The 22,731-nt window shown below is 36.1% G+C and overlaps 1 protein-coding gene across 5 annotated transcripts in view; it reads right to left on the bottom strand.

The window, feature by feature from the left end:
• The window catches only part of LOC6032431 (uncharacterized protein PB18E9.04c), a 265,877-nt gene that overhangs the window by 98,969 nt on the left and 144,177 nt on the right, over positions 1–22,731 (bottom strand). The gene's annotated exons all lie outside the window — the stretch shown is intronic.

The following is a 22,731-nucleotide window of genomic DNA, read 5'->3' as shown; positions in this document are numbered from 1 at the left end:
CAATAGTTGAGTTGTGCCAAGGTTTTTGCAAACAGCTCTTCACTCAAGTTGTTGCATTGTTGATCGAGATTGAGTAGAATTGTTTTGTTAAGTCGAACTATGCTTTCTAGAATGTGGGAGTTGATTAGTAGGATTTCCTGCCAATCGACTATGTCTTGATAATTCAATCTATTTTTTTTTCAATAAACACAATCCATCTAGATTATCATGAGTTGAATGGTTTGTCAGACGAGTTCAATTGAAAACTTAATTAAATTTCATGGCGTTGAGATTACCCTACCGGAACATGGATTACTGCAAGTCACGTTGCAAAAATATTATTAAAAATCTTAATGGTGAAGAAAGTGTAACCAGTGTGTTTGTAGTGTTAAATATCGGTGTGAATCGTCGCGTTTTGTATAGTTTTTTGTGTAAATATTGCCAAGAAGACGTTGTGTTTGTCGACGGGGAACGAGGAAGTCTCTCAACAAGGCAGCAACCCGTAGCTGCACGTCCCACACCGTGCGTTGATGCCGCTAGTCACCACCAGATGTCGCCGCTAAAGAACATCGCATGGGCGGCCATTGAGGGTGGTGAATGTTCGAAGGATGCAATGACGGGTGATATGAGTTGGCACGTGAAGGTTAAAGGGGGCTTCTGGGAACCACCATCGCGATTGCTGGATCAGAAAGTCCGGTGATCAAGTTGCGAACGGTTGTCCGCAACCAAGTGAGTACCAACCCGCAATACCAGCGTTGGTAGAGTGTCCGTTGGACGGACCAGTGGAACCTGATACCATCAGGACAGCGCCCGGAACTCGCTACGTTCCGAGGAGAGACGAGAGCAGGAGCTACTCGTGTGTTTTGGACATCCAGGTAGGAATGTGCCATCACAGAAGCATCCCAATACGAGCCCAGATCCCCAGCATTAGCAATCTAACCGCCATTTTGTCCCGCGTAGGACCCCTTTGTGTTTCACGGTTCACTTTGTGAACACTTGTGGTTTTCACCCTGGCCGTGCTATTTCCGGACCGGTGAACCACCCTACGAACCGTCAGCGTCCCCGTTTGACACTGTTCGTGCGCCTGGCCGTGACCGTCAACTCCGCGACCCGAAACCCGGACTGTACCGACGGAGTCCTTGGACACTGTCGAAGCCTGTTGCCCGTTACCAAGCACAGGAAGGGCGCGGACGGCAGGCAAGGGTCCTCGAAGGCTGCAGCCGAAGCGTCGGAGGGTCCATCCGACTGACAAAGAGGCCACCCCCATTGGCGAACTGCAGGAGGAGCGTCTACATCAGCAGAAAGGAGCAGCGACGACGGCAGAGCGGCGATACGGGGCCCCGAACGAGTCAACGGTGCACCGGAAGTGTAAAGGAAGAAAGAAGAAGGACGAGTGAGGTAGGAGATAGTATGTAAGGACGTGGGACGGGAAAACGAGTGCTAGAGGAGAGGAAGGGATCCCTTAATAAACCTGTCGACTGAAACCGGAAATAAACTGTAGTTTCCCTTAGGCAACACAGTGTTTTCTTGGCTTAGGAAATCTCGAGCGTCATGCCGATTCTGAGTGTAATTGTAGAGTCCCATCCGTGTTTAGCTCTACCCTACTGGAAGCACAGCTCAGCAACCTCAGTTGTTATAAAAGAGAGAGAGAGGCAATTTGAAAACTTTTTTTTTGTGAGATATCAGTTCTAAAATTTGTTAAACTTCTATAGAATAAAAAGGTGCAGGTGGTTATGTTACACATGACCAGTATGACAAAGAACTTTGGAAGATGGTTGTTGAAATTTTCGATTATATTGTCCGGTCCAAATTTCCCCAAGATTCACTGATAATTACGCAAGACAACTCTTTTGTGATCAATTTCGTACCCCTGAAACAGGCTGTTTGATTTGAAATGTTTTAAGATATAATATCAACGTCCTATCGAACGGGGACGGAAATTGCAAGTGAAGCTGAAATAGAAATTAAATTAAATCAATCGACTTTCCTTACCACTCGAAAGTTACCAAGATGCAGAAATGTTTTAGCAAGGCTGTTGCAAGCAATCGGCGGCAGCAAAGCAAATTAACAGCACATATTAAAACAGCCTTTTTCAGGGCTCTAATTGATTACGAAATAGTTTCTAAATTTCCAGAAATAGATTTTCACAGTGGAATAAAACAATTTGCAACGCATTAATCGATTTATTAATTCCTGCCTGAAATAAGCAATTTATTTTAACTGCTTAACTTCTGGAAATGACCAAATGCAACTTTTTATGTCCAGTATCAAAAACCATAAATTGTGATACCCATATTGCCCCAACTCTAATGGTTCGGCAAATGTCCCCAAATCGGGTCATCGCCTCCGGCCACTCCGGATTGTAGCCACTACTGTCGAAATGTCAAATTTAATGTCATGATCGGGGACGAAGGCCCCGCTTCTTTGCACCCATTCTCCTATACCTCCTTATTCGCTTTTTGCCTCGTCGACGATCCGAAAATTATGAGGTGGAGTGGGGGTTATTTTAGATCAGGAGCGCGGACCCATTTTGAATGATCATGTAAAATGGCCCGTTGACCACTTGTAAAGTGATTTTATACTTTTTCAAAATTAAGGTTTATTTTAAGCGTTTATATGCTAATTTTTGTTAATAAAAATAAACTTATGATTTATCAATATTTTGATCCCCACTTTTGGATACAAATAATCTGTTCAAAATATTTTATAATTAAAACAATTTCACACGTTGCAATGTGAGTGAAACTAGTAAATATCTACAACACTTTCATCAAATATTTTTAGAAATATCAAAAAAATGTTCAAGTTTGACTTAGGTAGAATTCTGTAATAGTTGCAAAAATAAAAGTTTTTTTTTTTAATTTGCTAGTCATATTTACCCTTTTATGAACTGACCCTCAAACTTACATTGCACTTCCTTAGGGATTCGAACTCATTACAGTTAGACAACGAATTTAATTGACTATCAACTGATTCAGGCAGACAAAATGTGGAAATCGGAGGATCAAGTTTGCAGCAAATATTTTACAAAGCTTTCGTCGATCAACCCCCTCCCCCCTCCACCATTATTAAAAAATGGCTCGAAAAACCAGAAGCAAAAATATATTTTCAAAAACCTTTAAAAACAAAGAAATTTAAGTGCATTCAGCTGAAATTAATTAAATATGCATTCCTTTGCATTTAAAATCATTTGAGCATGTTTGGGTTTTTTAAAAATAATTTGAATTTTAGTGAATTTTTGATGAAATAAATAAATGTTTTTCGCTTTTTTTTTTGAAACTAATGATAGCAGGTTAACTATTTACAAAAGTTAAAAACATTTTTTAGAAGTTTTTTTCATTGAAATGTTGAAATTCTGGCTCGCAACGATTTTTCATTAACCACACTTAACTTATACATGAATTGTTCAACATGTAATGTCACCACCATTTTCGAAATATAAAAACAAAACTTTAATTTTTTTTTGAAAACACAAGTACATTCAGCTAAAAACTTTTTTTTTCAAATACCAGAAACAACAAAATCAACAATACCGATAGAATCCCGTTATTTTGTGGTTTCTATTATTTTAAAAAGACAAAAAAAAATCAAACCATCCACATTAACGACCCCCGGGTCTTTTGTGGTCTCTATTGCAAGTTTCTGCTCGAACCTAGGAGTCCGAAGGCTTGTATGGGGAGAGCACCCAAACCTCTTTTTACTCCAAGGAACCTTCCACCCCAGTGTTTGAACTGACGACCTTTGGATTGCGAGTCCAACCGCCGCCAGCGATTCCACCGGAGTAGGCTTGGTTTGGTGTGTTGTTTGTACTTATGGCATGGAGACAACTCCTACACATTTTTTTTAAATAAAAGAAATGTAATCTTTTACATTAAAATAACGTAATTTAATTTTATTTATTTTTTTAACAAACATTTTTGTAAATTTGGCCCGCAAGCTCATTTGAGCTTCAAATTTGGCTTGGCCTCCAAAAACTTTGAGCACCCCTGTTTTAGATACATCAATCTCACGTCTCTCGATTGACTGATTGGGTAACGTTTGTTCGACCAACCAGCGTGTACCTAAGAGGGAAAATTTGCGAGAGGGGAATTCGCAAAAAAAAAAAATAATAAGGTGTAAATATTTTGCAAACTTTTGCAGCATATTTGTTGTAATGTCAAAAAAATGTAAAAATAGCTTTCATTTCAATGTTTTTCAAAGCTTCAATAATTTACATATTTCAAAACTTAAATCAAATATTATCAAGTAAATCAAGCTATCACGTAATTAGACCAATACAAATCTATCTACCTCATCCATTTTTCACAGAATCAGAACGATTTTTACGTTTGAAAAGGAAATTGAAGCGACTTGAAAACGGTACATCTAATCGAAAAAAAGGAAATACTTTTCAATTGCAACATGCAACTGTTAACATTTTATGGACGAACCAATGATGCAAACTGCATTCTTTGATCATAGGAAAGCGCCTTACAAAGTTTCATTCAATTAAAAAGTCACTTCCAAGCAAATGAGTAACCTGCAAGCATTTTTTTTTGAATTTCTAAACTACAATTCGGGAAAAGACATATTTTTTTTTAAATGATAAAATATTTTAGTAAATTCCTTGATAAAAACTAACTTAATCCACCTACGTAGTTGATGCCTTCCTCACTTTTTACAATGGGTAATATGAGTGGTTTGGACACATATTTCAGCTATTTTTTTAGATCCAGAAAAATAAGTACACAGTTATTAATTAAGTGGTCATAACTCGAGACAGGGTTGCCAGATTATCAATGTTGTGGACTCGTTGAAAAGGGGTTTTGATTACCTAACCTACGATGGGCCGGGTGATAGATGCGGACATCGTTTGCATACATTTAATTGAGATCCGGCTTCAAAAAAGTACATAAATATTACTAAAGTGGTCATAACTCGAGACAGGGTTGCCAGATATTCAATGTTGTGGTTTCGTTGAAAAGTTCTCTCGATTACCTAACCTACGATGGGTCGGGTGATGAATCCGGACGTCGTTAGCATACATTTAATTGAGATCCGGCTTCAAAAAAGTACATAAATATCACTTAAGTGGTCATAACTCAAGACAGAGCTGCCAGATCTTCAATATTGGGGACTCGTTGGAAAGGTCTCTCGATTACCTAATCAACGATGGGTCGGATGATGGATCCGGACATCGTTTGCATACATTTGATTGAGATCCGGCTTCAAAAAAGTACATAAATATCACTAAAGTGGTCATAACTCGAGACAGGGTTGCCAGATCTTCAATGTTGTGGACTCGTTGGAAAAGTCTTCGATTACCTAATCAACGATGGGTCGGATGATGGATCCGGACATCGTTTACATGCATATAAATGAGATCCGGATATATGTGAAAACACATTTTTATACATAACTTTTGAACTAGTTATCGAAACTTCAAACAATTCAATAGCGATGTATGGGATCCTAAACCAAGTCGATTGCAACTGGTTTGGTCAAAATCGGTTCAGCCAGTTCTGAGAAAACTCAGTGAGAATTTTGGTCACATACATACATACACACACACATACACACACACATACACAAACACATACACATACACACAGACATTTGTTCAGTTTTCGATTCTGAGTCGATATGTATACATGAAGGTGGGTCTTCGAGCTTTTAATGAAATGTTCATTTTTAGAGCAGGATTATAGCCTTACCTCAGTGAGGAAGGCAAAAATGGATAATGGTATAACTGTAATCATGCTTTAAGCATTTTGCCTTCCTCACTGAGGTAAGGCTATAATCCTGCTCTAAAAATGAACTTTCTATTAAAAGCTCCTAGACCCACCTTCATGTATACATATCGAATCAGAATCGAAAACTGAACAAATGTCTGTGTGTGTGTATGTGTGTGTGTGTGTGTATGTATGTATGTGACCAAAATTCTCACTGAGTTTTCTCAGCACTGGCTGAACCGATTTTGATCGAACCAGTTGCATTCGACTTGGTTTAGGGTCCCATACATCGCTATTGAATTGTTTGAAGTTTCGATAGGTAGTTCAAAAGTTATGTATAAAAATGTGTTTTCACAAATACCCGGATCTCAATTATATGCATGTAAACGATGTCCGGATCCATCATCCGACCCATCGTTGGTTAGGTAATTGAAAGGCCTTTCCAATGAGTCCAAGACATTGAAGATCTGGCAACCCTGTCTCGAGTTATGACCACTTAAGTGATATTTATGTACTTTTTTGAAGCCGGTTCTCACTTAAATGTATGTAAACTATGTCCGGATCCATCATCCGACCCATCGTTGGTTAGGTTATTAAAAGACCTTTCCAATGAGTCCAAGACATTGAAGATCTGGCAACCCTGTCTCGAGTTATGACCATTTAAGTAATATTTATGTACTTGTTTGAAGCCGGATCTCAGTTTAATGTATGTAAACTATGTCCGGATCCATCATCCGACCCATCATTGGTTACGTAATTGAAATGCATTTCCAACGAGTCCAAAACATTGAAGATCTGGCAACCCTGTCTCGAGTTATGACCACTTAAGTTATATTTATGTACTTTTTTGAAGCCGGATCTCAATTATATGCATGTAAACGATGTCCAGATCCATCATCCGACCCATCGTTGGTTAGGTAATTGAAATGCCTTTCCAATGAGTCCAAAACATTGCAGATCTGGCAACCCTGTCTCGAGTTATGACCATTTAAGTGATATTTATGTACTTTTTTGAAGCCGGATCTCAGTTAAATGTATGTAAACTATGTCCGGATCCATCATCCAACCCATCGTTGGTTAGGCAATTGAGAGGCCTTTCCAAAGAGTCCAAAACATTGAAGATCTAGCAACCCTGTCTCGAGTTATGACCACTTAAGTGATATTTATGTACTTTTTTGAAGCCGGATCTCACCTAAATGTATGTAAACTATGTCCGGAACCATCATCTGACCCATTGTTGGTTTAGCAATTGAAAGGCCTTTCCAATGAGTCAAAATTCAATAATTTTTCAATTTCAATAAAGATCTGGCAAGCCTGCCTCGAGTTATGACCACTTAAGTGATATTTATGTACTTTTTTGTAGCCGGATCTCACAAAAATGTATGTAAACTATGTCCGGATCCATCATCTGACCCATCGTTGGTTTGGCAATCGAAAGGCCTTTCCAATGAGTCAAAACATTGAAGATCTGGCAACTCTGTCTTGAGTTATGACCACTTAAGTGATAATTATGTACTTGTTTGAAGCCGGATCTCACTTAAATGTATGTAAACTATGTCCGGATCCATCATCCGATCAATCGTTGGTTAGGTAATTGAAAGAACTTTTCAATGTGTCCAAAACATTGAAGATCTGGCAACCCTGTCTTGAGTTATGTCCACTTAAGTGATATTTATGCACTTTATTGAAGCCGGATCTCACTTAAATGTATGTAAACTATGTCCGGATCCATCATCCGACCCATCGTTGGTTAGGTAATTGAAAGGCCAAAACATTGAAGATCTGGCAACCCTGTCTCGAGTTATTACCACATAAATTATAACTGTGTTTTTTCTGGAACTAAAAAAGCTGAAATGTGTGTCCAAACCACTCATATTACTCATTTTTGGTAAAAAGTGAGGAAGGCATCAACCACATAGGTGGATTATGTTAGTTTTATTATAAATTTTTAGCTTAAAAATGTTGAAAATTGGTCTTGAAGTTGGAAACTAGCCAAGAAACCGATTTTCCGGATTTTCAAAAAAAAAAAACCTTAAGCATGCAGTGGAGATAAAGTCCATCACTTTACTATTTGCAAATATAGAACAAATTCTGCAAAATTGAAGATAATTTAACTTAAACATGCTTTATATATACTAATAGAGTCTCCTGGTAGTCCACTGAAATCAGAATTATATGTAAATGGATTTGAAGCAACTTAAACTTAAATTTTCAACTCTGCTCTTGTTATGATCAAACTCTAGACCCCTATAATATGTTCCCAGAACACATTTACAAGTTTTGAGAATTTAAAATTGGAAAAGTATGTCAACAAAAGCTTCAAATCTACTCGAATTTTCGCCAAAGCACCTGTTTAATTTTGCACCAATAATTCCGTGTGATACACACTTGTAAAAGAAACACCCATAACCAATTCCAGCTTTATCATCACAATTCATCCCCGCTAGCTGTCGGAAAATTTGCATTTCCCCACTCGAGAACTTCCACTTTGTCATTCGAGGCTCAAGTTTTGCCAGCTCCGGGCCCAGGCTCGAAACACCGCAAAAGCCTTCTCTTCAGATTCGAGCATTGCCCTCCCGTCGAGGGCGCAAACTTAAATGAATGATTTCATGCCTGCGCAGAGATTACGGGGATTGAGTTTTAAAGAGTGAGACACGAAAATGTTCAAGGGGCGATACCTGCTGGTGACCTCTTAATCTTGTTCAGGCCTGCACTTAGGGGGAGAGATTTGAGTAGCACACGTGTGTCGTCACATGGCAGCATCCCTAGCAGACGATACGCAGGATTCGATGCAAAAGGAGTCTAAAATTGCCGCACTCTGCATTTTTGCCCCGGAAAGGAACAGGTTTACTGTCAGTTGGCAATTCTCGAGTTGCTACTTTGGCTGTGAAGAAATTCTCCAGATTTTCACAGTTTAGTTTCAAATTGCTCAATAAAGAAAGATATTTGACATCAATGAATGTTCAATTCTTTTCTTCATACAATTCTTGCCGACATTCGTTCAAAAATGTTTGTAGCACTTCTAGCTTGAACAAATTGTTTTAAAGTAATAATAGCTAGATGCTTAAAAACGTAGAGAATTTCTCTGTGGTTACTTGAACCGAGGACGGTATTTACTGTATGAGGTCGGGTGTGAGTGAACTTTCCCAGACAGGCTGCAATGACTCTGCCGTGGCATGTGTCCCGATGTCGACAAAGTGTACTAGAGCACGATCCTGAAGGAGCAGAACCGCCCGCATACTGCAGCAGCATCAGCTGCCTGAAACGATTGTTAAATATTTATTATCGCGGACTTTCTTTAATATAAAACAATGTACACTTGTTCCGTTGTACTTCAACTCTGCTCGTCCAAGGACGAGCTCACCTTTATTAAGTATTTCCATGTCGGTAGATCAACTACCTCCCTAGTATTATAATTGACTACCTATCGACTTAACTTCGTTTTACCTCCTAGATTTAATTATTGCGTTTACCTGTTGACGTACATAAGTTTTATTGCCTTATATCGCCAAACAGAGATGGTAAATATAGGAAAAAGGGCGTGTTGTGGTTCAGGCCACAACATCACTATCCCCCTCGGAAAAGGTTTTTATTATCTAAGAGATCTTTTTATCTTATCATTTAATGTTGTCAATAGTGCTACAATACTTTGAAACCTATTTATGTGACATTTATAGATGTGTTGTCTGAATTTGTAGAGGTTTTGTTTTATGTAGATTGTTGTCATTTGTTTCATAAGTTTTCATGATGTTTTTGATTTTTTCTGAAATACGGTATTGTTTTGTTTGGTACATATTGTTTACAAAATTTACTTAAACTAATGTTAGTTGATGGAACCGATTACCCGCGGTTTACTCGGGATTAGTAGGATACAATAAAAGTAGTAAATCAGTGATAATTCTTATGGCTAAATAATAATATTTTTAAGTTTACTGATTTTGAATGGATTCGTTTCATATTTTTGTTTACTGTGCTATTATTAATTTTACTTTTAATTTAATATGTTTTTTTCTAGACAGCAAAAATAATGTTTTACAATTGAAAGACGCGAAAATTATGCAAGTTACATTGATTACATTTCCTAAAATTTGAAAGATTTCAATAAAATATATTTGAAATGTGAAATGTGCAGGATGACTGTAGGCGTTGAAAATGTGTGAATACACTTTGTGATAATGGTGCTGAAGATGTCTTGATGTTGTTGTTTTGGAACCGTTTCGATTGTTAATGGTTTCGTTTTCGTTAATCTTTTGATGACGACCACGATCTCGGCGACGATTAGATGAAGATGAAGATGGCAAACAAATAGAATTGTTTGGTTCTGAAGATTTGAACGCGGGGGTCTCCTTCCCCCTACAAAAATAAGTTTTGTCTTATGCAGATTTTACTTATTTACTTTGTATTTATTTTACTTAACTACAAATGTATTTTATAAAATTTCAAAACTATGTTTAATGATAATCAAGATGTTTGTTTGTGTGTTTATATGTGTGTTTTTAGTGTATTTTAGTGTTTAGTGTATTTTATAATTATGTTGTATGTTGAATTGTTTTTATAATGCATGTATTTTTGTAAATAATTATTTTTGAACATTTTTTTTGTAATTCAGTTGGTATATTTATAATGTTTATATTTTCATGGATAATAACTGATTTTTCCCTTTTTATACATATTTGGTAACGTTATTTTTAAGGGATCTATATATTCTTAAGTATCTACGAAATTGTTTGTTGTTCCTTTTTTAATACTATCATTCAAGTCATGTTTATTGAGTATAAAGTCACAATTTGTAATCTCCTTATTTTGTTATGAACTAACTTACAGTAAAATAAGTAAAATAAGAGAAATTGTTATATTAAAATACTTAAACAAACTAGTTATTATACTAAATGAAGTGAAATTATGATGTTTGTGTTATGACAGCAATTAGTAGACCTATTTGAAAAGATTTCCATGTATATTGTTCGTTTGAAAACATTTTTAACTTTAAGAATATTTCTTGTGTCTGATTTGAAAGTGGAAAATATGAATAAATCTTGTGTGATTTTTTTGATTAGTCTTTACATTATGTTGCTGTGTTCTTAATAGAAATTTATTCAATATATGATGGTTTTCAATTTATGTTTTAAAATTAATATTTGAAATTGATTTTTACAAACCAAATTAAATCAATCAAACTTGAATCATATTTACAATATCGATTGATTAAATTTGAAATGTTAAAAGGTTGATTTCGATATCTTTGATTGCTCGCCTGTTTTTTTTTTCGACATACTATGATTTTAAATTAGGAAACTATTTTGCTAGTTTTTGAATTATTTGTAATATTTGTATACTATGTATAATGAATTGATTTACTTTTTGCTTTTTGCATTGCATTTTTCTTTGTTCAATCTGTTATATGTGCTGAAGCATTTATTTTTATTTTTTACGAATAATTTGTTTTGAAAATGATTTTGTATTTAGCAAAAATATTTGCTTTGGTTCATTTTTGTGCACGCTGAATGCTTTTCTTAGATTTTTGTTAGATAGAATTTTTATTATACTTTCGCTGAACTTATATTTAAATCAGATGTATTCTCCGGAAAAATATATATGATTTAAAATAATTTGCTTTTACGATCAAGGTAGAGTAAATCTTTAACATTCATTGATATTTGATATTGGCCAGATGTCAACATAATTCATTGTTAAAATATTTCTATCATGATTGTGTGTGTGTTTTTTTTGTTTATCAGTAAGAATACTGATTACTTAGATCATCTATGTATTCTATGAATTGTTGGTAGAAGTGATCATTTTTATTTAAGAAAATATTTTTCTCGTTTTCAATGAAATAATTTTTTAATTTGTTTTGTTGGTAATCTAGTTTTTGACATTGTTTTTATCTTCATTTTTATAATTTTAATTTGCTCATTATGTTTTTCGTTAAGCTCGAAATTTTTGAATTATTTTTGATTTCCCATAATTTTCATATTCTGCTGTTTTTGATTTTTATGTAGAATTGGATTTTCAGTATTGTCACAAAGGTTTTCACTGATATTTGGATTGTTGAAATTTTCAGCTTGAATATACGAGATTTCATCATTTGAATTGTTTTTCGCTAAATAATTTTTATTTTTGGCATACTGTTTTGCCAGTAATGATTATATTTTGTGTTATAGTTGTGGCAATTATTTGTGTTATTATAACCATTGTTGCGAGAGTTGTTATTTTGAAAATTACCATTTGTCATATTATTATTATTGTTGTTATCGTAATTGTTTATAAAATAAGGTCTTTTGTTTTTAAAAATGGAACGAAAGTTTTACCCTTATAATTAGGGTTAATTTTTGTATCTTTATAATGAATGTTTTCCCTTTTAGGAACAAAATATTTCCAATTATTTTTACCGTGAAAGTAATTCATGTTATTTTGTTGTCGGATTCTATAAATATTTTCTTGTTTTGCATCATTATTGTTATTGTGCAATGGATTAAAATTGTTACCTTTATACCTGGGATTGAAGTTTTGGGGACCTTTTTTCCCAGAATTTAAACATGGTTGAAAATGGTTTTGAATTTAAAATATTGAACTCCGTTGTTTTGAGCTGTAGATTGTTCTAAATTTCCTGCTCTGTCAATTAATGGTAGAAATTTACCATACATTTTTTGTCACCTAAATTTAATTTTTCCAAAGTAATTTTGATTTCGTCTAAAGTAGACGCTTGGCCTAAAATAATAATTGTGTCGATGGACAACAAATCTTTTATTTTCCATACAGCTTTACCCATGGCATGCTGATGGAATAATTCAAATTCGGAGCCACAATTGTTTTTTATTTTTGTCAGAATATAATTAAGTCTAGCAATGAAATCAGTTAAGGTTTCATTTTGCTTGATTGATGATGCATTCATTTCGTCTAATAATTCCAACATTAATTTTAAACTTGGTTTAAATCTATCTTGCAAAAAAGATTTAAGTTGGTCCCAAGTATCAATTTTTTCATTTTTGAATTCATATTGTACATTTTCCGAAAGTTTACAGTATTTAATCACTGTAAGGAAATGTTTCTCATTTATATTTTTTGTTTTATAGATTTCGTGGAAAAGATCCACAATTTCTATAAAGGATTTTAATTTTTGCACCGAACCGTCAAATAGTTCGATGTGTTCAAATTTCAACCAATTTTCCATGTTTGTTAAAGTATTTTTTATTATATGTTACCAATCGTGTCCGTGTTTACTGCAGGGTTCCTTGCCGATGATCCTTTTTTTTAATCACTTTACTTCAGCTACATTTTTTTTACTTCTGACACCAAATGTTAAATATTTATTATCGCGGACTTTCTTTAATATAAAACAATGTACACTTGTTCCGTTGTACTTCAACTCTGCTCGTCCAAGGACGAGCTCACCTTTATTAAGTATTTCCATGTCGGTAGATCAACTACCTCCCTAGTATTATAATTGACTACCTATCGACTTAACTTCGTTTTACCTCCTAGATTTAATTATTGCGTTTACCTGTTGACGTACATAAGTTTTATTGCCTTATATCGCCAAACAGAGATGGTAAATATAGGAAAAAGGGCGTGTTGTGGTTCAGGCCACAACACGATGAGGCTTTTCTCTCATTAGGTTCCTCAAAGTTTCCCCCAATCTAGTAGAGGGGATGGAGAAGCTTATGGCGGGAAGAATTTAAAGGAATTCAACGCAAAGACAAATTTAAAGTATTTGAGAGGAAAAGATTTACGAGAAAGGTTGACATCTACTCGCTTCCTCTGTCTATCGATCTCACATCTAAATAATATTGTGTGAAGCTTATCACAGCCGGCCTTTCGTGCATATTTCCCGATAATCAGATAACATTGCCAGGCCAATACCACAAGAATGACATTGGAAGCCATTCCATCACTCAAATTCTACCACTCTCACGCCCCCATCTCGTTTGTCGTCGTAAGCCGCTCAGGAATGAAAGTGGAGGGGGGAAGTGTGACATCAACCGGATAGGGCCCATTTTCCGGTTGTTGGAGACCTTTTGCCACAGGGCTGAGATTTGATTGAAATTTGAATAAATTTGCAGCACTTTTACTCAAGACCCTTACTCTTCAGGAAGCTCGACTCTCAGGACTAGGTGATGAGGACCAATTTTGTAATATTAATGGGCTTCCTTCCATTGGTTAAAAGTGCTTGACGTACAGCTGTCCTGGCCTGGATACTTGCTGCAAATGAAACGTCTTCCGACATGAACTGTCTGTTATGATATTTGTACTCAACACAGCATCTAGCACTAATTGTTGCACTGTTGTGAGACTTCCCATTTCAGAAACGCTCGACCAGATATAAGGTTCTTGAAGCAGTTGATTGATAAATTTCCGAAGCAACAATTGAAACAAATTTAAGTAACCTTTGTTGAAATATGTGAATGAGTTTCGATGATTTTGATTATAAAAAGAGCCAATAAATCAGAATTAGAAGAAAAAAAAACTTTTGCTGATCTCCCAAAAAGAGCTTACATTCAAATATCTTCAACGATGATGTGGTCTACAAAGCAGGTGGGATTGAAAACGATACAAATTTCTCTCAGCAAATCCCACATGATACCTTGTAGTCAATACTCCTAGAAAGGAATACACAATGGAAGAGCTTTGAAAGCCATTTTGATTCTACTAGCCATCCTTTCTTATCGTCGAGGAGTATAAAGAACAATCAGGAAATCATAATCATAAAAGCCTATTATTGGTGTATACGTTTCGTTTATGCATAAAAATATCATGGTTGGGAGCGAATCATATGGCTTACGATAGAATAATATGCATTCAATTAAGAATGCTCATTTGAAACAACTCACAGTGGGCAAAAACGGGTGAAAAAACGGATCTTTTGATGCCGTCACTTTCCGCAATTCAAAACCATCATTAATAATGTAAAAAAATACGAGGAATCGATTGGTGATACTCTCGTTAGCGGCAAATGACGGGAAGTGGTCCATTTCACCCCATATAGCATTTTTTTGGGTGTTTTTCACAAATATCTTCAAATGCCTAAGTTTGCCGCACTTCTTAAGTATCTTATTTTATGTAAAAAATCACGAGAAATCGATTGGTGACACTTTCATTGACAGCAAATGACGGCAAGGGCCCATTTTGCCCCATTTACCCCTATTTTAAGTGTTTTTCTTCAATATCTTTACTATCCGTGGTTTTCTACAGTTGGAAAGTATGTAATTTTATGTAAAAAATTACGAGAAATCGCTTGGTGACACTTTCATTGACAGCAAATGACGGCAAGGGCCCATTTTGCCCCATTTACCCCTATTTTAAGTGTTTTTCTTCAATATCTTCACTATCCGTGGTTTTCTACAGTTGGAAAGTATGTAATTTTATGTAAAAAATTACGAGAAATCGTTTGGTGACACTTTCAGTGACAACAAATGACGGCAAGGGCCCATTTTGCCCCATTTACCCCTATTTTAAGTGTTTTTCTTCAATATCTTCACTATCCGTGATTTTCTACTGATGAAAAGTATGTAATTTTATGTAAAAAATTACGATAAATTGATTGGTGACACTTTCATTGACAGCAAATGACGGCAAGGGCCCATTTTGCCCCATTTACCCCTATTTTAGGTGTTTTTCTTCAATATCTTCATTATCCGTGATTTTATACAGTTGGAAAGTATGTAATTTTATGTAAAAATTACGAGAAATCGTTTGGTGACACTTTCATTGACAGAAAATGACGGCAAGGGCCCGTTTTGCCCCATTTACCCCTTTTTATGGGTTTTATTCTAACATTTTTCAATTAGCACAGTTTTCTGCACTTAAAAATCCAAATTCATGCAAAATCTTTTGAAGGGCAAATGATGATAGTTGTTACTCCAAGCAAAAAAACATTTTTTTTCTCAGCTAAATGTGGATTTCTTCGTCACTACCTCTAACCTTTCCCAGCACTTCTTGGAAAACTCGCGATTTGTCCCGCTGAGAGTTCTAATAAACTTCCATTAACTTCTGATTCGTCAACATCTTGCTAACTCACTTCCGTTTATGTAGTCAAATTATAAACAAAGAAAAAGATCATAAAATGAGGTGCTGTCACTTCTCACGTGCGCGTGTATTAGTGAGGCGTTTTCAAAGTGTATTTTACATAATATCCAGATTTTTAAGCGAAGATGGCGTTCGAATGATGAACGCCCGAAATGTCAAAATCACGCAGTGGTACCAACATTACGAAAAAAGTGTTCCATGTATGACAGCCACATTTTATTTTCTAATGTTGGTGCTACTGCGCGAATTTGACATTTGGGACGTTCGCTATTCGAACGCCATCTTCGCTTAAAAATCTGGATAGATACCGTCATCAGAGGTGACATTGGGTCTGAGGGGTGAGATTGGGCCACATAAAATGCTAAAATTTGTATGACCCAATCTTACCCCCCAGATCCAATGTCACCCCTGATGATGGTACTTTAAAACTGTAAAAAACCACAGTAATTTGCTGTCAATGAAAGTGTCACCAATCAATTTCTCGTAATTTTTTACATAAAATTACATACTTTTCAACAGTAGGAAATCATAGGATAGAAAAACACTTAAAATAGGGGTAAATGGGGCAAAATGGGCCCTTGCCGTCATTTGCTGTCAATGAAAGTGTCACCAAACGATTTCTCGTAATTTTTACATAAAATTACATACTTTCCAACTGTAGAAAACCACGGCTAGTGAAGATATTGAAGAAAAACACTTAAAATAGGGGTAAATGGGGCAAAATGGGCCTTTGCCGTCATTTGCTGTCCATGAAAGTGTCACCAAACGATTTCTCGTAATTTTTACATAAAATTACATACTTTCCAACTGTAGAAAACCACGGCTAGTAAAGATATTGAAGGAAAACACTTAAAATAGGGGTAAATGGGGCAAAATGGGCCCTTGCCATCATTTGCTGTCACTGAAAGTGTCACCAAGCGATTTCTCGTAATTTTTAAAATAAAATTACATACTTTCCAACTGTAGAAAATCACGGATAGTGAAGATATTGAAGAAAAACACTTAAAATAGGGATAAATGGGGCAAAATGGGCCCTTGCCGTCATTTGCTGTCAATGAAAGTGTCACCAAACGATTTCTCGTAATTTTTTACATAAAATTACATACTTTTCAACAGTAGGAAATCACGGATAGTGAAGATATTGAAGAAAAACACTTAAAATAGGGGTAAATGGGGCAAAATGGCCCTTGCCGTCATTTGCTGTCAATGAAAGTGTCACCAAGCGATTTCTCGTAATTTTTTACATAAAATTACATACTTTCCAACTGTAGAAAACCACGGATAGTAAAGATATTGAAGAAAAACACTTGAAATAGGGGTAAATGGGGCAAAATGGACCCTTGCCGTCATTTGCTGTCAATAAAAGTATCACCAATCGATTTCTCGTGATTTTTTACATAAAATAAGATACTTTAGAAGTGCGGCAAACTTAGGCATTTGAAGATATTTGTGAAAAACACCCAAAAAAGGCTATATGGGGTGAAATGGACCACTTTCCGTCATTTGCCGCTAACGAGAGTATCACCAATCGATTCCTCGTATTTTTTTACATTAAAAATGATGGTTTTGAATTGCGGAAAGTGACGGCATCAAAAGATCCGTTTTTTCACCCGTTTTTGCCCACTGTGCAACTGTTGTACAACAATTGATCTAGGTAAAAATGCTTCTGAGTGATTCTCAGAAATTGGAAATATCTCTTCATATATCTAATTCTAAGATGAATGATGAAGCAGTTGTAATTGAGAACTATTCTAGTTCATAAACTTGAAGATTGCTATTTGCACCAGGTGAATTTGATAGTTACAATTACACAGCCTAACAGAAATTGATTAATTCCGTGTCGCTGAGGCCAACATATGGTTTCCCTTAGAAATATGAATCCGAATGCATGACTTAATTTACATTGTTTTTGGAAAGCTGAGGAACTAGCTACCTTATAAGGATATGAAAGTATTTGTATATTTTTTAAACCCTTCTAAAACAAAAAGCCAATTTCAGCCAACACGTAGCACATAATTTCAAACGATTACCAAATAAACCCATCAGGCACCATGGCATAAACAAAAGAAAAGGATAGCATTGACACTGAAGGATATTTCCCAGTAGGCGTCGGCGGTGCGTGGCGCCGTACGTGATGTGAAGGGCAAATGGAAGGTATCTCCCAAGCCTACTTTGTATCGCCATCCCACTGCCTCAGAGAATGCGTGTTAAAATTATTACATTTCCGTTCTGGTGTTGTTTGTTGTGTTTGCTCTGCCTTTTTGGACCTTCACGTCGAACAAATTCACACTGGTTTGCCGCCTATCTACAATAGATTCACCTTTAAATGCTCTTCAATTCGTTAAAGGAGAAAGTGTCGGTGAATTGTTCGATGAAAGTCACATTTTTTGACTAATGGGCCATTGAACCATTATACCATGGGCACATGGTTGGAACTCCATACATCCTGTCAGCCCAAAAAGTGGGACGATTGTTGAGCTCTGTCGCTGGTATAGTGTAAATTTGTCCAAGCTAGTCACAGCCTACTCAGCATAAACAACTGTCAAATTTGAATCTCTTATACCACTCGCAGATTGACAGATAGACTTTATTTTTGTTTTATCTACCAATTCTGCGTAATTCAAGCAATGTTTCCAAACATGATCGACTTGTGGAGATTATGTTGCTTTAGTGGCGCGATTTCTTTGTCAACACTTCATTTTGTATGCTCTTCCTCAACAGTAAAAGCTTGCTCACCATCGTTATTTCACTGATGGGTTGATAAAATCGTGGTTATAAAAAGGAAAGGAGCAGATTTTAATATTGCGAATGGGGGATTGGAGGAAGACGGCCTCCTTTATTTTTGTTCGATGTCACAGAATTCAAGTGATTTTACCAGCACTAGCTAAATACCTGTTCCCAAAGGAATAGAATGATTATTGAACATGCAATTTTTAACTGCACAGATTTTTCCGGCATTTTGGAGCATGAAAAGTATATAAATTGCAAAAACAAACGGCTGACACGAGAGGCGTGCGAGAAGGATAATGAAAATTCAAATCATGGCATGCTGTGATTTTGTTTACTTGAGGCATCTTCTTAGTATACCAGTTTTGATCGGACGAGGGGTCAATGCATATTTCATGTAGCCGGTATCTGTTTACGATTAAATGACATTGTAAAAATCAACCAAAATTTTGTAAAAAAAAATATTAATTTAAAAATTTAACGAAAAATGGGATGTTGTCATTTTAGTAACTTTGAAAATGTTATTATAGGGAAACTTACTAGAAAATTAAAATTTGGTTTTAAATAAGTAAGTAGTAAAAGAAAAACACATGGGTTACATATTGTTACAGTATAATTATCAAGATCATTATCAAAAACATCTCAAGTTAGAAAAAATATGTTTTGCACTATATGAGTGTTATTATGAGATTTTATTACATCAACAGGTGAGAACGGTTCAGATTAAAATAAGGTTCACTAATTAGTTACATCTGCTGGCAATTATTAGAATCTACTTGATAATGATACCTTGTAACAGATTGCCCAAGGCACATTAAAATAAACCATTGTAACCGGCTATCATTACAAGAAAAACATACCGTAATCTGGGGCGAATCGGGACTACAGTCTGAATAGGGACAGCTGTTTTTAAAGCACTTAAAGCTTTTAAATTTGGAAATGGATGTACACATTTTGTTGGTCTGAGTCTGTTCTAACCGAAACCAACCAGAAAAATCAAAATATTGTGCTCCAACATGGTTAAAACTGCTGTCCCAATTCGCCCCATGTGTCCCGATTGACCCCAGTTTACGGTAATCAGGTTTGGCGGAATGTCGCTTTAAAATTATTTTGCTGCCTGGAAACCTTGTTTGCAATCACGGCAAGGTGTCATCCATAAAATACTTCACGCTATAGTAGGGAGGGGGTCTGTAAGACCGTGACGGCACGCTAGACTATTTCTTGAATACTGGAAATTCAGTCTAAGAATATATCTAGAAAAAGTTTAATGTTTAATGTTAGTTAAACTTCACTCATAAATCAAACACGACACAAGGCTTTAAGAAACAGAGTTTTTGATGATAGATGATCAAATTTTCCTTTAAAAAAAATATTCTGATTTCTATCACTACAACATTCAACAAAACAAAAATAAGAAACTATATACAACCTGTAACAATTTAAAACTAGCGAATGCACTCCGAATTTGAAAATAATCCATTTTATATATCATGCAAAAATTGTTCAAAAAACAAATAAAATGTGACGTACGTTGGAGCCAGCGTGGCAAAGTGTGGTATAGGAGGGAGGGGGTTATTTTTGGCCGATTTTATCGTTCATAGTTTCCGAGTTTTATTACAAGAGTTCAGGCAAAAATGATGAAGTTAAATTGCACGCCGAAGTGCCGTTGAGTCAACATTTTGTGCTGGGTGGAAATACATGCTTTTATTCAAAACTAATAATACATAATTTGCTGCTTTTAATAATTTTATAAAATTCAAAATATTCTTAATACACGCACTATGGACGACCCATCGGTGCAAAACTGCCATAAAAACTGGTAGAAAAGTTGCAGCTCTCCACCGCGAGAGGCAGCACCTGTACTGTCCCCGTTTTTGAACCGAAAGTTCCACATATGTGCCATGGGCCATTGGGTGTTTAGGAAGTCGTTTTAAGCAACTTATGTTTTACGAAAAACTTTACTTCTCTTGTTTTATTTTTAGTATTTTAGTTTGCATTTATCTTGTTAAATTTAAGTTTGTTTTTGGTAGTATTTGGCCTATTCTACCACCTCCCATCATTCTAATCATGATATCTAATTTTTTCTTGTTTTTACAGCCGCTTTTCCAATGTTTTGCTTGTTTTTCACATTTGCTGCTATAAAATGGTACCATTATCATTTAAATTGTAAAAATGAGTAGAGGCAAGTTATGGGACACTTAAAAAAATTACTGCACTTACTTCTTTTTACTTAAAATATAGGAAATGTTAGTAAAAACCAAAATCAAAGTTGACCCTTAAAAAATGACATTTTTAAAAACATTGGCAAAGTCACATTAAACAAGTCAAACTTCCAACCCTAAAAATTCTACAATTTTGAGAGTTCTTCTTTCCAATACTTTTTAAAGATCAAAAGTTGGTTGAAAAATGTATTTTTCAGATCGAAGCCCGTCTAGAGGCGGGATTAACCAACCAAACGGGACCACGCGATCGCTTCTAACAAATTGAGTTGTTTCCATGTATTTTTTTTTAGATTTTAACATTCTATACATGCAAAATACTTGCAGAGGCATTTGGATGGTATTAGCTATGCCGAGCTACTGTGACCCATTTCTACGCTGGCTAGCCAAGCGCGAGATACCTCAGCTTGAATCGACAAACCCCGCCCTAAAGATCGTTTGCATCAATCGGATTCAAACGTTATTTAGAACTTCCGAACCATTGTCAAATGGACAAAGACCCAGCGCGTATTTAGCTGGTAGTAACAGTATTCCTTATCCCAGTCATAACTCACCAAGCCGTGATGGCGTAGTGGTTAGCATTTTTTGCTTACCCCACTTCGAGCGACTTTGATTTTTCGTACATATTCAGTATTTCAAATATTTCTAAGCCTTAAACTTTCTCGTTGGGAGCAGATGGCATCAAACTCAGGACCATTCGCTTGCAAAGCGAACACCGTAACCAGTCAGCCACGGCCGCTCCTTGAGCAAAATCATGTAGTATTGTATCAGAAAACCTGTGGGCGAAAAGAAAAAAAATATTGATTTTGCACACCTCAAAAGAAAACATCAATCCAGAGAGAACCATATCCATATTACCAAACCCGCAAAAAAGCAAAGCAATCCACTTTAACGACCCCCTGGGTATTTTCTGGTCACTGTTGCAAGTTTCTGCTCATTTCTAGGCGTCCGAAGGATATGTGAGGTAAGTCACTCAAAACCTTTTTTTACGCAAATAGACCGACGTTTTTCTTCCCATCCGATAGAATGCGTGATCAGGCAAATCTAGTCTCGAAAAATGCCACCGGGTCCATCTGGGATTAAACCCAGGCCTTACTGGGGTGAGAGGCTACCACGCTAACTACTACACCACCGGAACCGGACGCCTAGACCGTGCCCCAACCATCTCGGCATCATCTGAGAACTTTCAAAGATTTTCAATTTCAAAAAATAGTTGAGAATCTTTGTTCCCTACATTTCAATTATTTTTTAAATTAGTAACATGCTTTGAAACTTATAAAGCCACCCTCAAGCGAGTAAGTCATGATTTAATTATGGCTGACTTCACCTTTAACAGCATGGCTTCTTGAAAAGTTTAATTGCAATCAGAACAACTTGTACCATAACAGAGATTTATTCATCGAACCAAGTGTAACAACCACAGAGTTACCCCCTTGTTTTGTTGGAAGCATTCGACAACGCGACCGGAAAAGTCAGGATGGGTAATTTATGAGGGCCACGTTTTAATTGAAACAACCATCCCGGAAAGACGCGAACGCCGGGACACGGATTGAGGTCGTCGCCGGGCCGTTAAAAATGCGTCCCCTTTTTTGGGGCCTTTTGGCGATTGCCCAAGGACAACGCCAAATCGTTCTGGCTGTGGTGTCTGTGCCCGGTTGTTGCTTCGAATGGGGCCTTTTTAATTAAAACATAAATATTTACTCGTTCTGTGGGCCACAGCTATGGCGCTGTGATTTCCCCCAGTTTGTGGTTTAAACTGTTTTATGGATTTGTTGTAAATAATGTAGTTTTGCTACTTATTTAACGGAACCGATTTCGTGTATTGAATTTACTAATGTTGCCTCACAAAAGGGCAAGAAATAAAACGTGTAATCTCCCTTCGAATGATTGTATGATACCACCTATTATTCTGTGTCTCTCATTTTTCTTTTATGTTTAACAAGACCATACAAGCTGAATCAATACTTATTTGCATACCACAAAATTGACCATGCATGCAACCGAACATCTTTCGCCTTCGCAAGTACATTGTTTCTTTTTTGCCAAATAACACTCCATTTTTCATCTTC

Source organism: Culex quinquefasciatus, chromosome 2 (genome assembly GCF_015732765.1).
Source record: "Culex quinquefasciatus strain JHB chromosome 2, VPISU_Cqui_1.0_pri_paternal, whole genome shotgun sequence".
NCBI lineage: Eukaryota > Metazoa > Arthropoda > Insecta > Diptera > Culicidae > Culex > Culex quinquefasciatus.
This window is presented reverse-complemented; position numbering and strand designations above follow the sequence as displayed.